Below are 20897 nucleotides of genomic sequence, written 5' to 3'. Positions count from 1 at the left end.
TTATTGTTGCCTTCGAGCTGTTGGTGGCTTAGTGGGAGAGATTTGATGTCAGCCTCTGCGCATGTGTGGTATATGAGTGTGTTTGCGGTTGAGCGGCCGAGTGTTGGAAGTTTTGCGCTTACGCACTCAAAAAACGCACACACACTCATACAAATTTTGTATAAATGTAAACATCTAATGGATTTTGCGGCATTTCGCCAATGGATTGTTGATTTATCATTAATTCTGTTTGGCCGCTTTTGCAATTTCGCAACTTTCGCTTTCGTTTGACCGCAAAATGCATTGCGTTCGAGCTCGCGCCTTGAGTGCTATTTTTGTCTGACACTTAATATTTTTGTGTTTAGCCGATTTAGTGGCCGTTAAGCTGTGTGCATAGCTTAGCTTTGAGTGCGCTTAAATATTTTTGTTATATACTTGTGTATATAAGAAATTATCTTGTGTTGTTGTATTTCATTTCTTCTCGTTTTTCTTGTGGCTTTTTACACCCTCCAACCACTCAAGTGCCTGGATAATAGCGTGTGCGTGCAATGGCTCATCAACACTTGTGGCAAAACGAAGCAAACAATGCAGGCGCTTAATAAAGCCGGGAATATGTAGACTGTGTAGTGTGTATGTGTGTGTGTAACTTGCTGTGGTGCGAACAAACAAATTTTGTTGACATTCCCACTATTTATAAACACTTGGTTTTTGAGCGCTTAACAAATGAGCAGATATTTATGAAGTGCGTAAGAAAATTTATTAAATAATTGGTGGCGAAAAAAGAAAAAAATTTAGAAAAAAAGAAATGAAGGGTAAATGATAAAATGGAATAAGAAAATTTAAGTAAAAAATATGAGTAATATATATTAGGTTACATTGACACTATAATATCTTCACAAATACAAAATATTGCATACAAGAACTTGATTTATATCAGTCAGTTTTTACGACAGCTACATATATGTTGTATGTAGTAGTCCGATCTGAACACTTTTCTCGCATTTTCTATCATTATCTTAGACAATATTTAATGCCAAATTTCATGAAGATATCTCGTCAAATAAAAAAATTTTCCATACAAGTACTCCATTTTGATCGATCAGTCTATAAGGCAGCTATATTCTGTAGTGGTCCGATCTGAACAATTTCTTCAGTAATTATAGCGTTAGCTTTGGCAATAACTCATGTTAAATTTTGTGAAGATATCTCGTCAAATAAAAATGTTATCCATACGAGTACAGGACTTTGATTGTTCAGTTTGTATGGCAGCTATATCCTATAGTGAACCGATACGCAAATTTTTTTCAGAGTTAAAAACAATATCTTGGTTTATTATTTACACAAAAATTTCGTAAAGATGTCTTGTCAAATAAAAAAGTTTTCCATACAAGTACTGGATTTCGATCGTTCAGTTTGTATGGCAGCTATATGCTATAGTGATCCAATATGGATATTTTTTTCAGGGATTGCGGCACTATCTCAGTTTATTATTTATATAAAATTTCGAAAAGATATCTCTGCAAATGAAATTTTTCATACAATGTCTGGATTTTGGTCGCTCACTTTGTAAGTCTATATGGTATAGTGGACAGATCCACATCTCATAAATTGAAGAACTAGTTTGTGTACATACAGACAGACTTTAATGGCAAAATCGTATGAGTTCGTCACTGTTATCATTTATAGATATCTATAGTCACTAGCTCGGTATAAAAATAATATATTGTCACCTGAAATACAAAACAACGTATCATCAAAAAAGTTTAAATTTAGTTTTTATTGCTTACGATTCACTACATCATGTAGCATAAAATTTTCAGCTACCGCTGTTAGAAATAACCAGTGTACAACCACTTTATAACCAATATATAACCACTTTATAACCAATATATAACCCTTTTATAACCAATATGTAACCACTTTATAACCAAAACTCAAATTTTGTTTCAATATGAGTAGTTTCCATTATATCGTTTGTCTTTCGCCTGTCAACTTATGAAAAGTGATGTCACGTTATTTTGCATTTTAGGTGACGATATAAAAATAATAATAATCCTCAACTAAAAAGCAACGTATCATCAAAAAAACGAAATTGAGTTTTCTATTGCTTCCCATTCACTACATCATTTTACATATGTATATGTATGTATGTATGTAGCACAAAATTTTCAGCTATCGCTGTCAGAAATAACCGTTTTATAACCAATATATAACCACTTTATAACCGAAACTCAAATTTTGTCTCAATATGACTGGTTTCTGCTATATCATTTTCCCTTCGCCTGTAAACTTATGAAAAGTCATGTCACGTTATTTCGCATTTCAGGTGACGATATGTAAATAAAAGTTTATATTGCACCACAAAGTCGAGTTCAAGTGTGATTTTTGTGTTTGGTACTGATTACTACCCGAAACCTTTAAGCAAGTATTTGTAGCTCAAAAACTGAACTTTTTTATGAACTTGTTGATGATGATTGGCATGCTTTTATTTATCTTTCTCTAATTTACAATATTTTTTTGTAATTTTTCGCACTTTCTTTGGTTTTTTTTACTTCTCACTTTTACCAAAAACAATAACTTATTACATAAATAATTATGCTAAGCAACTAAATCTTTTAAGCCATATAACGCGTTACTTTTCCTAATTATCTCTCACTTGCCGCTGCCCCTTCCACACCTACCCTTCACTTTTAGCTTTCTTTACATAAAGAAAAAATGCCAAAAGCAAACAGAAAACGTAAATATGTCTAAAACTCGAGCTTTGCGTCGCTATCAGCGACTAAAAGTCTAAAATATGTTTGTTAATTTGAAAAGTTTCGCACTTAAAAATGTGTTAAGCTCCATTTCGTTTCGTTTCGCCGAGCCAAACACACGCGGTTCATTGTTGCAACATGCAATTATTATGTATATGTGTGTTTGTGTGTATGTTTAAACAATTTTAGTTTAGTACTATTATATGTTATAGACAGTTTTCAAATAACTATCGTAAAAAACTATTTTATTTATTTTTTTTTTGCTATTTTCTTTTCACTTTATTATTTTTACTTTTTTTTGCTTTTTATGTTTTCAAATATATTTTGCGGTGTTAAAAATTTAAGTTGCATTTTATGTACTTCACAACGCAGTTTATGGATTTTCCAACAACAATAAAAAAATAAAAAAATGTAAGTTTGTTTTTTGCATAAGCATCCGGACAGACAAACGGCGACGTAATGTGTTAAATGATATATAACGATTACTTGCCCGCTTACTAACCTCCTATACACATATACATACTATGTAAATATATACTTGTATGTATGTGGGTCTGCACTTACTGACACAATTAAAAATCATAAAGAAATTAACAGAAAAGTGTGAGTACAAACAAACATTACACTTTAGCCTATTTGCGAAAGCGAAAACTCTTTTAAATCCGCCATTGCATTATAGGGATTTCAGAAAAATATTATTATTATTTTTTTTTTGTAATTTTTAATTTTACTCATCTTGCCATCCAAGGTTAACGGTTGTGCATTGCAACTGTTAGCATTTTTTATGGAATTTTTGTTCGCACGTATCTGAGCTTTAATAAAAACCCGCGCTTACATTAAGATTTACCGAAAATGCCACAATAATATTTGCCTAAAATCGCTTGCGAACTTTTGATGGGTTTTTTTTGGTAGAAACTTTCGCACGTATTTGCCATTAAATTGCCACTTTTATGATATTATATAATTTTTTAACAAATACTCCTGTAATTATATATGTTGCCATTATTCAATGACAGCTTCATACAGAGTTTTGGAGTTTTGTTATAATTGACAGTAAAACACTGACATTTTAATGACAGTTATTATTTACGGCAATACATATTTGTATATATGCATATGTTAAGTCTAAACTTATATTCGTCTGCTTCCCCATATACAAGTACAATACTGTATGGTATTTTGTGCCCTAAATTTTAGAATTTCAATTAAAGCTCTTCAGGAATCTATTTTGGTGTCCAAACTAACAAAGGGTCATTTCGAGGTTCCCTATTTTTTTTAAGGAAAAAACACAACTTCAAACTTCAAATATCTCTTTTAAATGTTGGCTGCAGCTACGTCTCAGATGGTCCATTCGTTGAGCCCACTTTTTGATGACTCGTTCGAGCATTTCGACTGGTAACTGGCGGGTGCTGTTTTGCTTCAAAGCCTAATTCGAAGCGTGATTGTCTGCATAGACTTTAGACTTTACAGATCCCCACAGTAAAAATTCTAACGGTGTGATATCACACGATCTTGGTGACCAATCGACCGGCCTGAAACGTGAAATTGCCTGCTCACCGAAGTGTTCTCTTAATAAATCCATCATGATCCAGATCATGAGTTTCAATTTCAGACATAAAATAGTCGGTTATCATGGCGCGACAACGGTCGCCATTGACGGTTACGTTCTCATCGGCATCATTTTTTAAGAAATATGAACCGATGATTTCACAGACCCACAAACCAGAACAAGCCGTTGTTTTTTCTGGATGTAATGGCAGCTCTTGAATTTCTTCAGGTTGCTCTTCGCCCCAAATGTGGCAATTTTGTTGTTTACATACACATTGAGTCAGAAATGGGACTCAACGCTGAACAAAATTTGACTCGAAAACGTCGGATCTTCTTGGAACTTCTCAAGAGCCTTTCGAGCGGCTTCAATTCTTGTACAAGCCGTCGCAAATCATTCCATATGTCAGTCCGAGTTACTGTGAACGGCGCCGAATCGACTCTCCACGATATACGTGTACACTCTTAGCTACGGCTACTATATTTTCTTTACTGTGTGCTGGAAGTGGTCTGCTCCATCGAATATTTTCCAATAATGAATGCTGAGTCTCAAAACAGATGTTGGTGTTGCGAATAGTACGCTTAGTAGGCTGATTATGTAAACCATAAGTTGAGCAAAGCGCGTAAACACATTCTTTAGGGAACGTGAATTTTCGTAATAAAGTTGAACGATTTGTAAACGTTGTTCAGGCGTAAGGCTTTTCATGATGAAATGCCAAACAATGCTGAACAAAAATAACTTGAAAGCTTGACACGACTCACGCCTGATCTGGCAAGGAAAAACTTCAGTAGCTTGAAATATGTAAATATCGACAGATGGCGCTGGAGTTCGCAGCTTTTAGGTAGCATTTAAAATCGAAACCCCGTGAAAATATAATTGAAAGGAAAATTAATTTTCTTTATTGTCTTCCTTTCCTTCAAACTCATCTACTGAGCTTCGATTTACTATGCCATTTATTCTTTTTTACAATAATATTTACTGTCCGCATGTAAGCCACAGGAAAGCCATTCCGCCACGATTCCATGACAATTTATGATTTTCGAATAAAACCTGCAAAGTTACAAACATAAGTACTTACATGTGCATTGTAATAAATTTATTTATGTTGCAAACTTCATAATTATTAATTTTACTATTGTCATTGCATATTATTTATTGCTCATAGATTGTGCAAAATAAAAGTTAAATGAAAACACGAAGGAAATTACTTAACACACTATATTTATAGAAATATATGTGTATGTCAGTAATATTTGCACGATGCCAGTAGGGTAAGTTACAGCATAAATCGCTGTGTTAATTTGTAGGTAAATATGTTTATAAAAAATATATACTATATATATTTATGTATGTACGCTTATATATGCAGAGCCTACGCAAATTGCATTTATTTTTGTTGTACATGTTTTCTTCACGCATTCATCCGGCAATTAGCACAATCACGGCAAAGTGTGAAAATTGCCGCAATTAAACAATTAAATATTACACAAATGCAATGAAGCATGCACTAACATACTTACATATATTAAAATAGTACAAATTACGCAATGCCTATATAACATAATTTGCAATATTTCTTTAAGTGTATGTGTGTGTGTGTGTGAACCACTTCTGCTGTCCATTGCACTTCGGTTGCATAACACTAAGTATGAATGCATCAAAATGTGTCACAGTCGATGTTGACGTGCTCGGCAAAGTGAGAAATTAAAACAGTTGTTGTTTGCGTAATAATAGGGAATTTCAATATGTTGCATATTTATTTATGAATGTGTGTATTTGATATTAGTTTAAGTGTTTGCTTGAGCGGATTTCCCGCTGCAGACACTGTTAAGAGGTTATAACCACTGGCAGGTCAGAAAAAAACACGATTTTTGGGATATAACCAATATATGTATAACCAATATATAACCATTTTATAACCAAACTCAAATTTTGTTTCAATATCAGTGGTTTCTATTATAACGATTTTCCTTCATCTATAAACTAATGAAAAGTGGTGTTACGTTATTTTGCATTATAGGAGATGATATATATGCGAAACAAAAAATCGATTTCAGTACTATACTATATATAATATAAGATATAACTTCTCAAGTGTACAATGCTTTATGAAAAAAATATAAACTGTAACAAATATATTTTAGAAACTGTATTCATTTGCATAACTCTACATTGAATAGTATGTGGCCTATATGCTTGTATGTGTAAGCCTCTTCAAGCATAAGTCTCCTTTACATCATGTAACCGCTTGCTTACGCCGTTTACTTAGTAGTAATTTCACTATTTGCTCTGCTATGCGCCTGTTGGGCACCGATTTCATTGCTACAATACAGCACTATTATATATGCACATATATACATAAGGGTGGAACAAAAAAACATTTTTTGGGATATTGTTTTGTGAAACACTTACAAAAAATTAAAAAAAAAAAAAAATTATCAAAAAAATTAAAAATTATTTTTTATATGACCATACATATATAAATTAGGATGAACCAAAAATATATTAATTTTGAGATATTGCTTTGTGAAAAATTAAAAAAAAATTAAAAATTACAGTTTAAAAAGAAATTTAAAAATTTTTTTACAATTTTAGGTTGGGCATATTATATATTCATTAGGGTGGACCAAAAAAAAATTAAATTTAAGGTATTGTTTTGTGGAAAAAATTTAAAAAAGCTAAAAATTATTTTTTTATAATTTAAGGTTGACCATACATAATTTAGAAAGAACCGAAAAAAATTAATTTGGAGATATTGTTTTGTGAAAAAAATTTTAATTATTTTTGACAATTTAAGGTTGTGCTTTGATCTCGAATAATTTTTTAACTTAGTCGACTTAGCAACAAATAATTTCGAAACTTTTTTGAGTATTATTAAATTCCCTACATGAAGAAGTTTTCACTTTTACTGTACAATAAATTGTTCAAATGCCTTTAAATAAGAAAATAATTCTTTATTATTTGTATTTTTCCAAAAAATCAAAGCGCCACCTATTAATATTACGATCTCAAACTTTAGCAGAACTCTATTTTCGTCATCTAAGAATCTCTTTTTCAGAGTACCAAGCAAAAACCAAAATTTTTTTGGTTTTACGCACCATCCTAATGCATATAAATATATATATGTACTAAATTTGCTTGTTGCACCTGCTTTGCCCTCTTGTGATTAGCTTGTGGCTGAGCGTTGATTTGATTACTTACCTTAGCTTAAGCCCAGTAGCAGTATAACAGTATACAAATACATATTTACAAATATACAAATATGTATACATACAAACATCTGCATATTTAAGTTGCATCGTTAGCTATTCACGCATCAACAACGGCATTTATTCATCCATCACTTAGCCAGCAACTTCAGACAGATTTACATGTGTGCCAAATTAAAGCTACAATCATATTAATAAATGCATACAAACAACGTGAGATGCTTTACAAAATCAGCAAAAGCAAATTGCAGTGAATTGCTAAGAGAATGCAAGGCTTGAGGATACATATGTATGCATGTATGTATAAGTGAATTGCTGCGTGTTCGAAATTAAGCTCGGCTGCTGCAGAACACATACACATATGTATATATAAATGACATATTCGTTTTTATCAAAATAGATGCAGATACATTTTGTTATGTGGCAACCAGGAAGAGTCTCTGCACGTCACTCAAATATTAACATAAAAATTTTACAAAAACATAAAAATATGTTATAAAATATAAAGCAATAATGCTGCCGCTGAAAACTTCCATCAACACTTTGTCAGCTACAATACTTGAGATTTTCATAAGCAATAATATTTTTGTTTTTGTTTTATTTTTCATGTTAATTTAACGCTGTTAATGTACATTTGTAAAGCTGTTGGCATTTAAAAGGCGTTAAAATACATTTAATTTACATGCTGTTACATGGCTTTGCAACAGACATACATGTATAAATATAATTATAAACATATACATAGATATCTATATTAAAATATACATATATACACATTTTATATATTATATTGTGTAAACTACTGCATATTCATAACCGCTTCAGCTCATCAACGGATTTGTTGGCAGCTGGTGGGAACTGATTTGTAATTATCGACCAACTGCTGAATTACATTGCCGATTACATAAAAACACATATATCACACATAACACATCTGTCATTGTGTTTTGCATTTTAGGCTATAAAATGCAATAATACAACAATAGGAAAAGTAACTAAATTTTAAGCAAAATTGTTATTTTAAAAATGATTTTATGCAATTAATTTTATTTATTTTTCCTTCAAATTGTTAAAAACAAAAATTTTTGTTAAAAAACAATATCATTAGTTTTTAAATACATGCTTTTTTATACAAAACAGAAAATGTTGCATTAAAATAATTTAAAAAAATGAAAATTGAAAAACAAAATTATAATTATACAAAACAAAAAAATATTAAAATAATAAAAAAAAATTGTTTGGTTAAAAAAAAAGTGTTTTTAAATATAAAACTAATGTTATTTTATATTTAAAAAATTATGAAATAATAATTAAAAAAATATTTTTTTATACTAAACACAAAAATGTAATATATAACTAATAATTAAAAAAATATTTTTTTAATATAAAAATAATAATTAAATTAAAATTTAATTAAAAAAATAATAATTAAAAAAATTTAAAAAAAAAACTAAATATGTAATATTAAAATAATAAAAAAAAATTTTAATAAACAATTAAAAAATCACATTTCTTAAGCAAAAAAAATATATGATATTAAAATAAGTAAAAAGGAAAATATTTTTAATTTAATTCTAAGCTTACTAAATAGTTGTTACTACAACAAAAATGTTTTGCGTTTTCCTTTAAAAAATTAAATAAATTTAATTAATATTAAAATAAAAAAATAATATATATATATATGTATATAAAAATTCAATATATGTACATATATTTACATGTTTTCATGTTTTTTGAAATTTATTTCTTTAAAATTTTCACAGAGCTGCTAAAAACTTCAGCATTTTGCTATAAAAGTACATATTTTTTCTTTAAACATAATATATGTACATTTAAAAAATATTTTAATTCACAAAAACTGTTATACATATATGTACATATTTGTTAATTATATTTCGTTATTAATTTAACTTAAATTTTTTTTTTAATAAAATAATTTCAAATTTTAAACTTCAACTTTCGATTTCATGCCGCCACTAACTCAGTAGCCTTAAACAAAACTCATAAATTGCAATGTATGTATATCTAACAATATTTATCTGTAAGTATAACTGTTTACTAACGTTACCGCTCCTTATGCCCTAACAGATTCTTTTTCACCTCCACGCTACCTAATTTGCTACCTAATTCGCTATCCGTTATTAAAAAATCGGCTAATGCAAGGTTAATTAAAATGAAATCGATGCTGACGACAAAGCAAAGTCACTGGCTTCACCAGCAACCAAAAATCGCCACCAACAGCGGCAGCGATAGCGACAGCACACCCGAGGCTTATTGCCTACCGCCGAGCTGACAGCGAAGAGCGGGCAATTACGATAGACGACGGCCACCACCGTTCATCAACGGTTCATCGAATCGGTTAATCAGTTAGTAAGACATTCGAAAACAATAACAAACACCGAAATAAAACAGAAAAGCGCCTTTAGCTTTAACAACAACAAAGGAGTATAACCCCGCCAACGACATTTTTGATGGTCGCACAAATTAAAATCATATCAGGCGCAGTTTTTCAACGTTACTTTGCATACCGCTTCTGTTTTTGCTTTACTTTGGAATGTCTCTTACGTAGATAATGTTTGCATGTGTATGTGTATGTGTGCTTGCTCTTCAATTTACATTTGTTTCTATTTCTACTGAAATTTATGCGTTTCGCATTTTGCTCGCTTGTTTTATTTAATTTTTGTTTGTTGTTGCTTTTAATATTTAATTTTTACAACCGGTCACCCAAATAGCTTGGCCTTAACTCTGCTATTGACGGCAAACGACGACACGGTCAGTGTTCATTAGACTGCTTAGCAGCGGTATTTTTTTTCCAAAGCGTTGTGTTTTTCGTACCGTCTAACGTCTAATTTTTTCCATTTTTTATATTTTTTCTTTTTATTTTGTAGACTCTTAATTTTAATTTTTAATTGCTTTTTATTAATTTTTTTATATTTAATTTTATTTATTAGCGCTTTTTAATAATATTTTTGTTATTATTGTTTTTTAATGTTTCCTTAAGCTGCGCTTCACTTGATTTACTCTGCTTTACGCACCTTTATTATTTTATTCACACTTATTATGCACAGGTGTCGTCCGTCTTTGTGCGCGCTTAATCGATTCGTTCTTGCATTCGCTGTGGCATTGAATTAATTTTAATGCATTTTGTTTGGCATTACATTCCATTGAATTCTAAATCGCATGTACTTAGCAGTCCAAGCATCAAGTCGCACTTTATGCTCGTTTATACTCGTTTAAATGCAGCTAAGGCAGCTGAAGCAATAAAGGCACGTCATAAATTTATGGGTTCTGGTGGTGGGTTTTACTTCACATCGATCTGTAGTTACTTTCTGGGTGGAAGGCGTATTTTTAATGAAATTTACAACCTTTAACTATTTGCATACGTAAGGCTGAGCAAATACTACAGTAAAGCCTAAAGCAACTTGAAGTTGGAACTTGTTCGTTGGAAGCCCTTAATATGAAATCAAACATCCTTTGATATTTATTTTAAATTTTTTATACCCTGAACAGGCTATATTAAGTTTGTCACGAAGTTTGTAACATCCAGAAGGAAGCATCGAAGACTCTATAAAATATGTATGTAAATGATCAGTATGTTGAGCTGAGTCGATTTAGCCATGTCCGTCTGTCTGTCTATCTGTCTGTCTGTATATATATGAACTAGTCCCTCAGTTTTTAAGATATCGTTTTGAAAATTTGAAAACGTCATTTTCTCGTCATGAAGCTGTTCATTTGTCGGAACTGCTGATTGGGACCACTATGTATAACATATAGCTGCCATACAAACTGAACGATCAGAATCAAGTTCTTGTATTAAAACTTTCGCATTTGACGTGGTATCTTCACGAAATTCGACATGGATTACTTAAGGTAATATTATAAACTCCGAAAAAATTGTTCAGATCGGATTACTATAGCATATAGCTGCCATACAAACTGAACGGTAGGAATCTAATGCTGGTATGAAAAACTTTCGCATTTGACCTGGTATATTCACGAAATTTAACACGAAATATTGCTTAAGGTAATAATATAATCTCCGAAAAAATTTATCAAGTTGGATTACAATAGCATATAGCTTCCATACAAACTGAACTAAATAAATAATAAAAGAAATGTTTCTGTAAAGGCTATATTAGCTTCGGCGCAGCTTGTTTTAATATTTTTTTATATATTTTTTACTGGATCTCCAACCCTAATTAATACTTAAACTATTCCAAATGTGCCAAAGTACTCTAGTTTATCAACTGAAACTCTGATTTTTAAAAGGTACAGCCGTTACAAAGACTAGATCAATCTTGCACTTTTAAATGCGATATTTAAAGATTGAGTCATCTCTTACATCTAAAATATTTGGTTCCATAACAAGGAATTGAAGTTAACATCGCTTGCTATCATCATATATTTCAGTAAATTTAATAATTTCAAGATTCTAATTATACTTGATCGTATTTTAGTTTTATTTTTCATAATAAAAAAAGGTTCTGGAGCTTTTTCTAGGCTGGTTTATACCTAATGAAAACATTGAGATGATAGCACTTACGAACTTTGAGGGTTCAATACCACCTGTTAGGTTGTAAATAAGGATATTCTTTTTTTGTATTGGCATTGTTAAATTATTGGTTTTTATTTCGATAAATATAATCTATACCGACCAAAGTTAAGTGGAAGCTATTCGAATACCATTCGTCTTCTTCTTCTTTATTACCATTCACACCGCTAACGCGGTTATAGCCGAGTTTACCACAGCGCGGCAGTCGTTCTTCCTTTTTGCTATTTGACACCAATTCGATATTCCAAGTATAGCGAGATCCTTCTCCACCTGGTATTTTCAACGGAATGGAGATCTTCGTCTTCCTCTGCTTCCCCCGAGCAGTTCTGCGTCGAATACTTTCAGAGCTTGAGTGTTTTCGTCCATTCAGACGACATGACCTAGCCAGCGTAGCCCCTCTCTTTTAATTTGCTGAACTATGTCTATGTCGTCGTATCTCTCGTACAGCTCATCGTTCCATTGACTGGCGTATTTGCAGAACCTTTCTGTCGAAAACTCGTAACGCCGACGCATCAGATGTTGTTATCGTCCATGATATTTGTGAAAGAATCATTAAATATGTATAAACTTGTTCAGTTTGTGTGTACTTAATCCTGCCATACAAGTTTACTAAACATATGCATAGTAATATATGAGAACAATTTAAAAAAAAGTGCCGTTATTATTTATTATAATTTGTATGCAGTGTCTACACATATTGTCAAAGCGTCTTGTGGTCAATACAAATTTTCGTAGATGTTTAATTTGAGATATCTTCATCTCGCCTTCTTTCGCACAACTTATGCAGCTGGCATTCGATAAGATTAATGGAGCCGTTCTCATTTTTCTGATAGGGTGCCCTTCTTTGGTTGCTCGTCAACTCTTCAGTTACCTGTGGTTCCGCTGTAGCTTTGCGCTTATATAGAAATCTCCTTAGAAAACAGAAAAAGTCAAGGGAAATGCATATATCGACCAGATTAACGTCAAGACTTTTTCGAAACGATCTCCATATGCAAACCTACCGTCGGGTATCTTCTGACAACGCGCTAAAAGCACATTAGGCTCAACAGACACAAGCGGCGTCTATCCTTTTTACAGGTGAAAAAATTACTGTCGAAGATGTTCTCAGTACAAAAACGACAAAAATTACTCCAAAAAATTTCCAAGAAAAGCATTAGATCTTCCAACAAGATTCTCCTTCAGCATACAAGGCAAAAACTACCCAAGCAGTGGCCTAAAAGACGTATTTCTGGTTTCACAGCAAGAGATGTTTAGCCGTCTGAAAGTCCAGTTTTCAATCTATTGGAATGCACCTTCACAAAAAAGCAATATTTTTGTTCGTTAACACTTAAGCTAAGTAGAATATTAATAGGAAATATTGAAGGCTTGTTTATTTGCATTAATTTCAGAATTATTCAGCAAAGCGTAAAAAAAGTTAATTAATTTAATTACGACTTCAAGCCTAGAAAAATCTCAGCACATACAAATTTTTAAAGGTTTTTTATTAAATATTTTCCATCAATCTTTCTAATCGTTACTACAAGCATAAGCTCCTTTGTATTCTATTATATGTACTAACGCCCTTCTATGCTTAGACACTTTATTTGAGGCTAAAAAAATATATGTTTACATAACACTAGCGTAGAAAATACATCAAATTTATTAACATACAAGTCATCGTAAAAAAACTCCAACAATGTTGCTTCCAAGGGCAAGGTTCTTGTTATATAACCAACAAACATGTGCCAGCCTATCAAAGTAACAACGAAGCAGCCCACTTGCAATAAAGAAAATACTATAATACATGCCTACAACATTGTACACATGTAAATGAGGCTGTTAGGCAAACAGCTGATGGTTAAAAAACCAAAACATGAAAATAATTACAGTTACAAAGCGACGATGTTAGCATTCAAATATGCTTCCGCTATGAAAATTATTTAAAATTAAATAAATAGATAATAATATTTTGTTTTTCATTTTTAAATTTATTTTTCAATTAATATTTTTTTTTATTAAAAAAATTAGTTAATTAATTAAAACATAATAATTAATTTAATTTAAAAGAAAAATTTATAAATTTAAAAAAAATTTATTAATAATTTATTTATTTTAATTTAATTATTTAATTAAAAAATTTTAAAAATTAATTAATAATTTAATATAATTAAATAATTGAGTAATTGAAAAAATAATTAATAATTTAACACGATTAATAATTAATTTAATTTAAAAAAAAATTTAATTAATTTAATTAAAAAAAATTAAATAAATGAAAACAATAATTAAAAAAAGAAATATTATTATTTATTTAACATTTTTTAATCATTTTCATAGCAGAAGTTTATTTGAAATTAAAATTAAAATTATATTAAATTTTTCTTCAATTTCTTCCTTTAAACTTCTTTTTATTATTTTTTTGTATTTAGTTACGCTTTTTCAGTGCACAGGGAGTCTAACTATGTATGTGTGTCTGTTGACTAGTTAATTACATACTTTACAAATCGTTAATAGTTATTAGTTAACGATTCTTGTGATACTTAAAATGATTAGTTTACTGCACAAGCGTTTTCATATACAATACATTTTTACTTCATTCATTTTGTTGTTGCTGCTGATGAAGCACTTATTTACATAATTGATTTCACTTGGTGTGCCATTGATTAAGCTTATTGTGCGCCAACGGCTGCATACTCATACACATATACACAAACATACATATATACACACAATATAATATGTATATGTATGCACCGCTATTTGCTATATTTCAGTAGCAAAATGTTTATATGTACATATGTGTATAACTATGTATGAAATTCTCAATTCTACAATTCTTCTAACAACTACCGTTGATTATCCGTTCGTTTTTCCATAATTTTGCTTTGTGTTCGCCACTTTTGCGTTAAAAATTAAAAATGCAAACTAATATTTAAATGTGCTATTCATTATGTTGTTGAAGCTGTCGGTTAGCCCGTAATAACTGGTGCTGGCGTTAATTCAGCTGTTTTAAATTTAATTATAGAATGCAAACAGTTGAGTTATCAATCATTTTAATGCATAATTTTTAACGAAATTCCTACTGACATACAAAATCAATCGAGTTTTAAAAATTTTAATATTCAAAACTAGTTATTATTATTTTTTGTTAATAAAATAAGGCAAGCAAGGGTTCGATTTCAAAAGTTTGTTGATGCTCAAAAAGCTTTCGGAAAAGAACGCATTGAATTTTAGAATTATGAGAGGGAAATTATACCTAGATTATACCTGGTTTATAACTAAATTATATCTAGTCTGTACCTATATTATACCCAAAACCTACCTAAAAGTCTCATATAAAAAGAAGACTTTGAGCTGACATTTAAAATAAATAATAAGTATTTTGAAACTTTCAAAAGTAATTTTGTTGGCCACGATACTCAAAAATATAGAATTATTATAGGTTACTGTACACTTAATTCTAAAAGAGTCAGATATAGGGTTATATATATGAAAAACTCATTTGGTGACGATGGTTTTAGAGTTTTATGTCTGTCTGGTCCGTATCCTTATTTTTCTGTGCAAAATCCGCATCCAATTAATTAATTTAGCTGGCATGAAAAGAATTCGCAATCCAATCCAGTTTTTAAACTTTTAATAAGCATTTTTTCACAACGGGTTTGGTTTTCAATAGATACTTTAAATGAATTGGTGTCAAATCATTTGAAAAGTGGTTAAAAACAAGAAAAAACGTTAACTTCAGCTGCACCGAAGCTATAAATCCCTCCACAGGCACATTTTTCAAAATAATAATCCTTGACTAATAATCTCTGCCAAATTTTTTTGAACATACCTCGTCAAATGAAATAGTTTTTCCTATAAGCATGTTTTTGCGATCGTTCAGTTTTTATGACAGCTTTATGCTATAGTTGTCCATTATCGGCGGTTCCGATAAATGAACAGCTTCTTGCTGGGAAAGGACGTTTGTTAAGTTCCAGACCAATATTCTTACACTGAGAGATTGGTACACGTATATACAGAAGAACGTACAAACAGATGAACATGGCTAAATTGACTTAGCTTGTCGCGCTGATTATTTATATACTATATTTACTTTATAGGGTCTCCGACGTTTTCTTCTGGGTGTTACAGATATCGTAGTAAACTTAATACAAGGTGCGTCCCAAAGTAAACAGGAATCTAGCGCCCCCTAGTGGCGCCATCTATATGTCGACTAGAGCGTTAGAATTTGCTGTTCTTATCGATTGACCAGTGAGAATTTCATTACATTTCATTGATGAGGAAGTGAAGTTATTGCGTTTTAGGTGTCAGTATGTTTGTGTTATTATTGCGAAAATGAGCTTCGAACAAAGAGCCAACATTAAATTTTGTTTTAGAATTGGTAAAGCTTTAATCGAAACTTTTCAATTGATGAAACAAGTTTATGGCCATGATTTCCTATCCCGTAGCAGAGTACAAGAGTGGTTTCAACGTTTTTAAAGTGGTCATGAGGACAAAAATGACGATCAACATGTGAGCCAATCAAAATCCGTAACCACCGGAAATTCCATCGAAACTGTTTGTGAATTCAACAAAAATCAGCCGAAATCATCATTGAAATTCATTGAAATGGAATTGAACATCTCCAAAACATCGATTTATTGCATTTTGATCGAACATTTGGGCTTACGAAAGGTGTGTGCATGGTTTGTTCCGCACAAATTGACTGACGACCAAAAATTGCTCAGAATCCAACATTCGAAGGACATCTTGTGACCGATTATTTGACCAAAAATCACATTTTAACCATTAACCACTTCCCGTATTCACCTGATAAGGCACCGTGCGACTTCTTCCTTTTCGCAAAAATGCATTTGCCCATGAAAGGAAAACGTTATGCAGACGTAGAGGCCATTCAAAAGGCTTGCACCGGCATACTGGCGGCCACACCGGCCAACGAGCTAAAACACTCGTTCGACATGCTTTTGGACCGTGCAAAAAGCTGTATTGAAGCAGAAGGAGACTATTTTGAATAAAATAAATTGATTTTGCCGAAAAAACCATTTGTTCTGTTTTTTTAGTCCTGTTTACTTTGGAACGCACCTTGTATACCCTGTAAAAAAAAGTACCCAGGTCTTCGCAAAGAAAATACCAAAATCATGCCGTGAAAGGCTTGTTCGTTAAAAGCGAATTTCATAATATTTTTTACGCCGCTTGCTAAATTTAAGCTCTGCTGTTAGGCGAGGCAACTAATCTTATAGAAAATGGATGATGAGAATATACTGTCCAGAGTGTGGTATAAAGCAGCCTTTTAAGTCGCCGACCACTGCAGTATATTTCAGAGGTCTTTGCTACTGCGAAAGCCGCCGAGCTGGCCTCTAATGCACCAATATCTACATAGATAGTAATCAAGGCTGTAATCTCTTATCGCATATCGGCCGGAAGTGTTTTGAAAAGCAGGGTAGCAGTGAAAAGTGTTGCCAGAAGTAAGCAACTTCACTTATACTGGGCGTCAGGCCACAAAGGACATCGAGGACAATGAAATAGTGAACGAGTATTAACATGATGAAAGCCGTACATTGTCTATGCGACGATCTGAACAGAAGCATGGTAAAGAAAATCAAAACCCGCTGGAATGAGCTAACTGGATGCAAAAACTGCTAAAGTCACGTGCAAAATGTTAAATCGGTAGTGCACGAAATTCCTGTTGACACTCTATAGAAGAGACTGTAGGAACATGATCGGAATACTAACTGGTCACTGTCTGGTAGCAAAACACGCAGGATGGAGCTGGATGATCAAGAAGTCTGCAGGAATGTCTAGAGCAAGGCACATGGAAAACAATGGAGCTTCTCTTGTACACTTGTCTCGCATTGGCAAGACAACGCTGTAAGCAATTGGCTGACTACTTCTCATGGACCTAGAAACTGATCTTGCTTGAATATAATTATTTTATTATATTTTTTGCTTTTTATCTTTTCCGACACGTGAACTACATTTAGGATCATTGGCACGCCCAGATAATAAAAAGGTTAATTGTCATTCTAATGCATTTATTCATTTAACAATCTAAACCCATTAAACTATATTTGTGTTTATGCAAATAATTTTAATTATTGACAATTATTAAACGCTCAATATAAACTAATTCCCTCTCTCTTTTCTCCACCTTACAGAGATTTGCAGCTTTCGCAGCGAGCAGATGTTACAAGTAAGTTGAAATCAAACGCCTTACTCGCATAGAATTCTAAACTAGTAATAAAAAATATAAAGTCATTAAACATAGTAAAGACAAATAGCGCAAAACCGTAGTTTGAGTAATTAAGTGGTACTTAAGCGACACACAGAAGCTTGCATTTACATACGTACATACATGTGCTGCATTAATTTACTTATTCATTTATCTTATGATATTTGAAAATCATTGCATTGATATATACTCACTTACAGATGTACAAAGTATGTATTTGCACATAAATTTGCTTATTTGAAAGACACTTTGATTTTAAGTACGCGCTTGCATAAGCCAAACTGCCGGCAGCTGTCAAAGCGGCACATGTTCGCGCTTGTGAAAAAAATATTTGAAATTCCTCGCCATGCTCTAAGCGTTTACGTGTCGCGCCACGTGAGCCACTTGTCATAAATGATTGTTCATTCTTTAGTTTTTATTACTGTGAATTTTGTATTGTCGACAGTTATTAGTAGAAGCAAGTCATTTGGCTAACTTTTGAAATGATTTAATATCTAGCAATGCGCTCGTAATAAAAATGATGTTATATATTGAAAAGTATTATTTTAGTGGGCGCTTCCTATTGCTCTTTTATGAGAACAGTTTCCATAAAAGAAATTATTTTGCAAAAGTTGACTGATTTATTGTTAATTTGCGAAGCACAAAATGCATTGTCATGTTAAAGTCAGACTTATTAAATGTTGAATAGAAATTTGTTCAATATTTCTTACGTGACTCGAGGTTTCGACGACTTAAATGTTGCTTATTAAGCTAAAAAATGTTTTAAAAAAATTGCATTACCTAAAAAATGCATTTCTAATGGTTAAAAAGTTACATGGGAATCCTCGTGTAAAAACAGCCTTTTTCCAACAATTTTCTCTCATATAAAAAATGAAATATTTTATTAGTATTTTTTATTGTTGCAAACATGCACTATTAGTAAAGAAATTCTGATATATTTGGACAAAAAAATATTTTAAACTCAACCATTGCGACGCCATTTCCGGTGACCCCTCGGAAAAAAGATGCGCCCGCGTTGGCAGGATAACTCCTTACAGTATCATCTAAAATGAAAAACACGTGTTTTAGTAGAAACAGTAATTAAGAACTTGGAAAAGGGAAAAAATTGAAAATTGGATTTTTGGCAGACATTTTTACAGAAAAATTAAAATTTCGCGAATTTTTTTTTGAAGCAGTATTTTCATTCTTTTTCCACACAAGCTGCTGGCATTTTTATAGCACTGCATCCAACGAGTTGTCAACTAATAGATTTTGGTCAGACGTATACCAATACTACGCTAGTTTAAGGGATTAAACATTCAATAGTTGAATTATGAATCAAAACCTTCAGTCTTACTTGTATGAAACTTCAGAAATTCCAGCTAAAGGAAAGAAAGAAAGTATCCAATATCTAAATAAAAACAATCGCAATCAAGTACAATGCTATATAAAATATTAGAATATATAGAACAGCCTCAGATAAATAAATTCATTCCAATCAAATTCATCAAAAATCGATTTGCTGTTAGTAAAAATCTGCACCCTCTAGTTATTTCTTAGTCAAGAATATTAAATTCTAACTTTGTTAGTTTCTTAGTCAAGAATATTAAATTCTAAGCAGTTATAATTTCTGACCATTTCGACATTGAATTTGAATGATTTTATAGGCATAACTTAAACAACTCTCAAAAACGTACTCATGTAGCTTGATGATCAGTAGCTTTCAGAGTGCCTCTTGAGATACATTAACATTTGCGATGAGGAAACTGCATAGTTTGGGGTGAAAAATCTTAAGTATTGACACCTGCTGTTACACTTAACTGTCAAATAATAAAAATTAAAGATTTTTTTATTCCATTTGACTGATAGATTTTATAACAAAAGGTTCTTAAAAAACATTTCATACTTAAAATTTTATAGGAGTTGTTATGCCGTGACAACAAGTTCATTTTTAGTCCATTTTATTCTGAGCCTATTCAAGATCCACTTGTGAGAGACTGACAGCAACAAAATTTTATGTAGAAATATCAAGTTTAGGATTGGTATGTAAATATAATAATAGTATAAATTTTTTTTTTCGAACAATTTTATACACTTTTAAAGGCATAGGGAAGAAAACTTATATCGAACACAAAGCAGAATTTGTAAGACTTTCTTATATTACTAAAAATCATGACTATATCTTGCTTTTGATCAATTTGTGAAGCAAAATATTTTGGAAGAATATTTTTTAATCAGAAAAGTTGAAGAAATAGTGTTTTGAAATCGACAGGTTTCCATCAAAAAGCAGAGGGTCTCGACATCTCTTATGAATCGACTCAACACATTTTAGTTAATGTTTAGTGTATGAAGTTTGTCAATGATAGACTCATACCAAAAGACCTGAATCTTTTGCAAAAATGACATCTAGTAGAAAAAAAGCGATGCTTGACAAGGTAGCTGAGGGCTCATTCATCAAATATATCATTACACGTGATAAGACGTGGTTTTATGAATATTACGAGGAAACTGTCCAACAAGCTAACATATATCACTCCAAAAATTACCCGAAACCAAAAAAAAATTGGTTGAAAGTACTGAAGTCTTGCCCAGCCGAGTCTTATGTATAACAAAGTTTATGGTTTATATGTATATTACCTAAAGTGTACAATATCTAAAGTGAGGTTATGGT

General features: G+C 31.5%; 1 protein-coding gene across 3 annotated transcripts in view; it reads left to right on the top strand.

Annotated features, from left to right (window-relative positions):
• The window catches only part of LOC126756797 (serine-rich adhesin for platelets), a 207783-nt gene that overhangs the window by 76512 nt on the left and 110374 nt on the right, over positions 1–20897 (top strand). For 2 of the 3 annotated variants that reach the window (XM_050470186.1, XM_050470185.1), the window contains exon 3: positions 18174–18208. The exons of the other annotated variant lie outside the window; for it this stretch is intronic. The gene's annotated coding sequence lies outside the window, so the exon portion shown is untranslated. The remainder of the gene's footprint in view (positions 1–18173; positions 18209–20897) is intronic. 3 annotated transcript variants of the gene reach the window in all.

The sequence above is a fragment of the Bactrocera neohumeralis genome, chromosome 4, assembly GCF_024586455.1.
Source record: "Bactrocera neohumeralis isolate Rockhampton chromosome 4, APGP_CSIRO_Bneo_wtdbg2-racon-allhic-juicebox.fasta_v2, whole genome shotgun sequence".
Taxonomy (NCBI): domain Eukaryota; kingdom Metazoa; phylum Arthropoda; class Insecta; order Diptera; family Tephritidae; genus Bactrocera; species Bactrocera neohumeralis.
This window is presented reverse-complemented; position numbering and strand designations above follow the sequence as displayed.